We start from the raw sequence: 7,814 nt of genomic DNA on the forward strand, positions 1-7,814 counted from the left end.
GGTTTCTCAAGAGGCAGGTCAGGTGGTCTGGTATTCCCATCTTTTTCAGAATTTTCCACAGTTTATTGTGATACACACAGTCAAAGACTTTGGCATAGTCAATAAAGCAGAAATAGATGTTTTCCTGGAACTCTCTTGTTTTTTTTTGATGATCCAGCGAATGTTGGCAATTTGATCTCTGGTTCCTCTGCCTTTTCTAAAACCAGCTTGAGCATCTGGAAGTTCACAGTTCACCTATTGCTGAAGCCTGGATTGGAGAAGTTTGAACATTACTTTACTAGCATGTGAGATGAGTGCAATTGTGCAGTAGTTTGAGCATTCTTTGGCATTGCCTTTCTTTGGGACTGGAATGAAAACTGACCTTTTCTAGTCCTGTGGCCACTGCTGAGTTTTCCAAATGTGCTGGCACACTGAGTGCAGCACTTTCACAGCATCATCTTTCAGGATTTGAAATAGTTCAACTGGAATTCCATCACCTCCACTAGCTTTGTTTCTAGTGATGCTTTCTAAGGCCCACTTGACTTCACATTCCAGGATGTCTGTTTATCTTAAAGTGAAAAAAAAGTGACGTTGCTTAGTCGTGTCTGACTCTTTGCAACCCCATGGACTATAGCCCACCAGGCTTCTCCGTCCATGGGATTTTTCAGGCAAGAGTACTGGAGTGGGTTGCCATTTCCTTCTCCAGGGGATCTTCCCGACCAAGGGATCGAACCTGTGTCTCCTGCATTGCAGGCAGACGCTTTACCCTCTGAGCCACCAGAGAAGCATAGAAAATCCTGAGGGCAATTAAATTATTTTTGATTGCAAATGTCCTAGTCAACCACAAGGTTTCATTTCATATGAATTATTGACCCTCAATCCAAATTAATTGTTGTTGTTCAGTCACTAAGTCATGTCCAGCTCTTTTCAATCCCTGGACTGCAGACACCAGGCCCCTTTCATCCACTGTCTCCCAGAGTTTGCTCAAATTCGTGTCCATTGAGCTGGTGGTGCTATCTAACCATCTCATACTCTGCCCCTGCTTTCTCCTTTTGCCTTCAGGTTTCCCAGCATCACAATCTTTTCCAATGAGTCAAGTCTTCACATCAGGTGGCCAAAGTAGGGGAGCCTCATCTTCGGCATCAGTCCTTCCAATCAATATTCAGGACTGATTTCCTTTAGGACTAACTAAGTTTCATCTCCTTGCAGTCCAAGGGACTCTAAAGAGTCTTCTCCAGCACCACAGTTCAAAAGCATCAGTCTTTGGCACTAAGCATTCTTTATGGTACAGCTCTCACATCCATACATGACTACTGGAAAAAACCGTAGCTTTGACTATACGAATCTTTGTTGGCAAAGTGATATCTTTGCTTTTTAGTATGCTCTCTATATTTATCATAGCTTTTCTTCCAAGGACCAGGTATCTTTTAATTTCATGGCTCCAGTCACCATCTGCAATGATTTTGGAGCCCAAGAAAATAAAATCTATCAGTGTTTCCACTTTTTCTCCTGCTATTTGCCATGACCTGAAAGGACTGGATGCCATGATCTTTCGTTTTTTTTTTGAATGTTGAGTTTTAAGCCAACTTTTTCACTCTCCTCTTTCACTTTCATCAAGAGGCTCTTTAGTTCCTCTTCACTTTATACCTTCAGGGTGGTATTATCCATGTATCTAAGGTTGTTGATATCTCCTCTGGCAATTTCAATTCCAGCTTGTGATTCATCCAGTGCAGGATTTTGCATGATGTACTCTGTATCATCACACAAAATGCGGATACTCTGTGGAAAATTCTTAAAGAGATGGGAATACTAGACTACCTCACCTGCCTCCTGAGAAAACTGTAAGCAGGTCAAGAAGCAACAGTTAGAACCAGACATGGAACAACAGACTACTTCAAAACTGGGAAAAGAGACTCTTGAGAGCCCCTTGGACTGCAAGAAGATCCAACCAGTCAATCCTAAAGCAAATCAGCCCTGAATATTCGTTGGAAGGACTGATGCTGAAGCTGAAACTCCAATACTTTGACCACCTTATGCAAAGAACTGACTTATTTGAAAAGACCCTGATGCTGGGAAAGATTGAAGATGAGAGAAGGGGACGGCAGAGGATGAGATGGTTGGATGGCAACACCAACTCAATGGACATGAGTTTGAGTAAGCTCCAGGAGTTGGTGATGGACAGGTGGATGCAGTTGGTGTGCTGCAGTCCATGGGGACTCAAAGAGTTGGACACGACTGAGTGACTGAACTGACTGACCACAGTATCTATTGTTAATAATAAATTGCCTTCATTACTCAACTGAAATGGAATATTGTTTACAGGATTATATTATCAACAGGTATGTCAGGATTACCTATATTTTCTAACATCTTTTGATATTTGACTTCTTGAAGGAGATTCATGTTGACTTTGTTTACTTACCCCTACTCTCCAGTTTCATCACTACAATCTCCTTGGGGACAAAGTCTCTTTATCTTCTTTTTAGTTATTTCTTGTACATTTTGCACTATCTCTAACAGATAACAGGAATTATCTACACAATTAAATTTGAATAAAATAGTTTACATAAATCAAGTTAAAACTAATTGATCTGAAAAACATATTCTCCAATAGTTGTTCTTTTCCTTTTGATTCTTGTCTAATACCAAATCTGTTATTGAGATTACTTACCCTCTTGTTCAGTCTTGATCTGTAAATAAAGACATAATTAGTAAAATATTTTTTCACATAATAGATGGTTTTAGTTTCTTGGCTCTTGCAATTTGTCAGAGAGAGCATAATTTTTATGCTTCAATTTATTTGTATTTCCAAACACATACCAGAAAAAAATAAAGCCGTGTTCGATAGCACTTACCCTTAACATAAACCTCTATATGGAGATCTTATCAGTTGAAAATAACAGATTAAATTAAAATCTGAAGATGCCACATAGAAATGGAAAATAATTAAAATCAAGATATTAATTATATCACACCAGTTTAACATATTAATGAAATTATAGGAACTTCCTTAACTATACCAAAACTTACCAATACCTGTGCCTGTGGAAGCCTCCTGATTTATTGCACCTCCTTGCATTGCTGAGCCTGAAGAGCTTGATATGAACCTGTTCTTATTCTTGATAACGGAACCTCCTCTAAGCTATTCCTTTTATACTTACCCTCCCCATTCTAAGTCCCAGCAGAAGGTTTAATAATGGATTCCAAGATTAAGCATGACTTTCCACACATTTGGCTTAATTCATTAAGATGACTTCCCTCACAATCCTGGTGTCTTAGCTGAGAAGGCTAGAATGCTGTGAAGCAGGCTGGCATCTCTGTCTCTCTGCAGGCTTTCCCCATGTGGCTGACTTGGACTTACTCAGGGCATGGCAATCTCAGAATAGTCTTTTTTGCATGGTGTTTGGCTTCCCCCAAAGTGCTCCTTCTAAGAGCAAGGAATAAGCTACTATATACAACAAATTTGACCTTAAAAATCAGAGTTACTTCTACTGTCCTTTATTGATTATACAGGGCCCACCTAGATCAGCATAAGAGGAAACCACACAAAAGGATTAATACTAGGAGGCATAGCTCACTAGGGCCATCTTGGAAGAGGCCCTGCTATCTTTTATAACCCCTTAAGCAAAAAAAAAAAAAAAAAAAACTAACAGAGACCATTTATAAGAAATGTATTTTTGCCTCAGTAGCTTTTTCTCTCTTTAATTTTGAAACTATGAATTCAATAATAACCTCTGTTACATAACACAAACAATAATTTTTGCCCTGGGCAATATATGTGGTATGCAACAGAGATCCAGTTTGTATCTTTAGTTTAGTTTGTATATGTACTTCTGGTTTAGCACACATTTCTGAAAGGATTCACAAATTCTTATTAAAATGCCACATGAAAGTATTTTAAGATATACTTGCTGAATACCTACCATATGCTAGGTGCTAGGGATATATCAATTAACAAAAATCGGTCTTATCTTCAGAGAGTTTAGAATTAGGACAAGCAGTGCTTGCTGTTTCCACATTTCAATTTCGCTTGGACAGATCCTTGTATAGTTTATCCAAAACTATTTTTCTCAGACCTTCACACCTTATCTGAAATGTCTTTCATGCTGAAAAGAAGCTGTCTTTCAGGTTGCAAAAAGAGTTTAGCAAATGAAACACAGTATGAGTGATAAATGTTAACTATTTCTTCTCTCCTTCCCCTATATGATTTCACGTGGGATTTATTAAGAGAAGATGTATTTCTTCTTTTGGGTCATGAAGAACATTTTTTTTTTCATCTGTATTCTCCAAGGAAGCTCATGGTGAAATAGATAAAATGTCAGAAATAATTAAGAAAAATGCAAGGGTATCCAACAACCTAAAATTATACCTTTTGGTGATGCCTACTTTCATCTCCTCGGTCCCTTGACAGATATAAACACCAACTTATCACATCCTTTAGATGATGGTGTGTTAAATCAATGTGAATGAACTCATGGGACAGTAAATGGGGAGGATGAAAAAATTCTCTTAGAAAGCAGATGTCATGGAATCTAGGAAGTCAATATACACTATACTATAGATACAAAATCTAGAATCCTTCAGAACTCTTGTATTTAAAGCCTCCTAAATCTGTTTTATCATTTTTACTTGTTTCAATTATACTTCCATTTGATCAGTTTTTAACCTACTATTTTCTTTAACCACAGAAATTGCTTTTTTAAATATTTATTTCAGTTTTACCCTCATCTTTCACTGTTAGCTATTTAGATCACTATGGTAGTAAAAACAACACAGGAAAAGTGGATCACTTGTATCAGAAACGTGATACCTCACAATCATGGGAAACTCCTTTATAAAGACAGCATATATTTCCTTACCTCAGTTGAAATACTTTTATTCTAGATGCACAAACTAATTTTAATGAAATGTACCTAAATATCAGTTATTATTACTTTGATGGAGAATCCCATGGACGCAGGAACCTGGTAGGGTGCAGTCCTTGGGATCGCTAAGAGTCGGACACGACTGAGCGACTTCACTTTCACTTTTTACTTTAATGCATTGGAGAAGGTAATGGCAACCCACTTTTGTGTGCATGTGTGCTCAGTCATGTCCAATTCTTTGTGGGCCCCATGGAGTATAGCCTGCCAGTCTCCTTATGCCTATGGGATTCTCCAGACAAGAATACTGCCGTGGGTTGCCATGCCCTCCTCCAGGGGATCTTCCCGACCCAGGGATCAAACCTGTATCTCTTGTGTCTCCCGCTTTGGCAGGCGGATTCTTTACCACTAGCACCACATGATTAGCTATGCTACTGCTGTTAAGTCACTTTAGTCGTGTCCAACTCTGTGCGACCCCATAGATGGCAGCCCACCAGGCTCCTCTGTCCATGGGATTCTCTGAGCAAGAATACTGGAGTTGGTTGCCATTTCCTTCTCCATTAGCTATGATAAACTATGATAAGTAGATATAAATTATTTATTGATATTCTATTATTTGAAATACATGCTATTAAAAATTTTGAACAAGTAGATAAAATATCTGTAACTACATTAATATTTGCCTGTCTAAAACTCCTGATTTCTCATTAGTAGTGGTAGTACAATAAAACAGATAAAAGCTTTAAAAATGTACAAGTGTTGAGCAAGTCAAAGAAGTTGCTCACAGCATAAATTTAGCTCTGCTCCTCCAAGCCATACATTTTAACAGAACAAGGCCATCCTTAGATTAACCCTGTCTTTAGATGGACACATATGTCTAATTCTGGGAATGACATTAGATATTTCATTTACCTGCACATTCTCCAATATATAAATAATAATGGTCTGTAATTGACTTTGGCTTTTTTTTTTTTTTTTCCCTGACAAACTTGGGTAGGGAAGAAGTTATTGACTTTCAGACTTCTAAAGATACCAAAAATGCTAAGGCTTTATCTGAATAACTAAAAATCCCAATTAGTGAAATCTAAAATATCAGCATTTTGTTACATCTATTACATCAAAGTTGCAGTATGTATTTGCAAATATATATTCTGTATCCCTTCTACAATATCTTGGATACTTCACAGAAGTTCCCATAAGTGGGAAATTTAAAATTATATCCTTGTGTCTAGAGATATAAATTTTGTATAAGTGACCAGGAATATATTTGCAATTAGTAAACGCAATTTGAGGTAAGCTGACATCATTGTAAGTTTAACAAGTTCCCTTCCAAATATTCAATTCAAGTTTTCACTTGGCAACCATAAGATGTATAAATATTTGGAACATTTTAAAATAAATACACTTGAAAGACATTTTGGAGATTTAAAATTTTTTACTTTAATAATTTGAAATGTATTCATGAAAACTGACTTTCCTTATATGTAAATATGTACATGCATGTTAATAAACTTTCTATTTTATATACATAAAATTCAATATACTGCTTGTTTTTTGTCCTTTTTAACAGTTAACGACTGTGTATATTTAAAGTATACAATTTGATTATTTGATGTGCATATGTATCTTGAATTAATTACTGCATTCAAGTTTATTAACATATTTGTGCCTTAGATATCAATTTTCTTGTGTGCCAGGACCACTTAAAATCTACTCTCTCAGCAAATGTCAAGTACAAAATATTGTTACCTATGCTCATATTGTTGTACATTAGATCTACAAAACTTATTCATCTCGCATAATTGAAACTTTGTACTCTTTGACCAACATCTTCCCACCTATGCCTCTCATCAACCCCTGGCAAGTATTCTTCCCTTTTATATGAGATTTATTACTTTAGATTCTACATATAACTAGCTTATTTCCCTAGCATAGCGTCCTTCACATTGAGTTCTAACAGGGTACTTCTAGTGGTGATGAATTCCATCAGTTTTTGTATGTTTGGCAACGTCTATTCCTCTGCTTCATTTTTTAAAGGATAATTTTGCCAGGTATAGTAATCTTGATTGGTAGTATTTTCCTTCAGTATTTTGAATATCTTATCTGAATCTTATCATATGCAAATTTTCTACTGAGAAATCCATAGATGACCTTATGTTATTTCCATTTATGCTATGAATTACTTTTCAAAATTCTCTTTGACTTTTAGCAATTTAATTATAATGTGTCTCAGTGTAAATCTCTTTAATTTCGTCTTACTTGGGAATTTGGGGGCTTTGGGATTTATGAATCTGGGTGTCCATTTTCCTCCTCAGATTTGGGAAATTTAAAGCCATTATTTCTTCAAATACATTTTCTGCCCTTTTCTTTTTCTCTGCTCTTTCTGGTAACCCCATAATGTTCATATTGAATTTTTTGGTTATTTCCTGCATATCTTTTAGACTTTCTTTACTCTTTCTCATTCTTTTTTCTTTCTAAATGACTTGTCTTCAAGTTCACAAATTCTTCTTCTTCTTTTTTTTTTTTTTGCTTGAGTCTCCTGTTAAAGTTTTGTATTGTATTTTTCCTTTCATTCATTGCATTTCTCAGCTGCAGAATTTCTGTTTGGTCCCTTTTTATGATCAATCTCTTGTTGAACTTGTTGTGTTCATGAATTGCTTTTCTGATTTCATTGAATTATGTTATCTTTTAGCTCACCAAGCTTACTTTAAAATTATTTTGAATTCTTTGACAATCATTTTTTTTGTAGCTCTTTATTTCTTTATATTTAGTTCCTGAAAATTTATTGGGTTCCTTTGGTGGTGTCCTATTTCCTTGATTTTTTCTGTTTATTGTGGACTTGCATAGTTGTCTGTATGTTTGAGGGAACAGTCACCTCTTCCAGACTTTATGGACTGGTTTTGGTGGGGAAAGACCTTCATTTATGGGTGAATGTGAGGGCATTCAAGGGTGGGGTATGGTGGTTCTATGGGG

Source organism: Bos indicus, chromosome 1, assembly GCF_029378745.1.
Source record: "Bos indicus isolate NIAB-ARS_2022 breed Sahiwal x Tharparkar chromosome 1, NIAB-ARS_B.indTharparkar_mat_pri_1.0, whole genome shotgun sequence".
Taxonomy (NCBI): Eukaryota; Metazoa; Chordata; class Mammalia; order Artiodactyla; family Bovidae; genus Bos; species Bos indicus.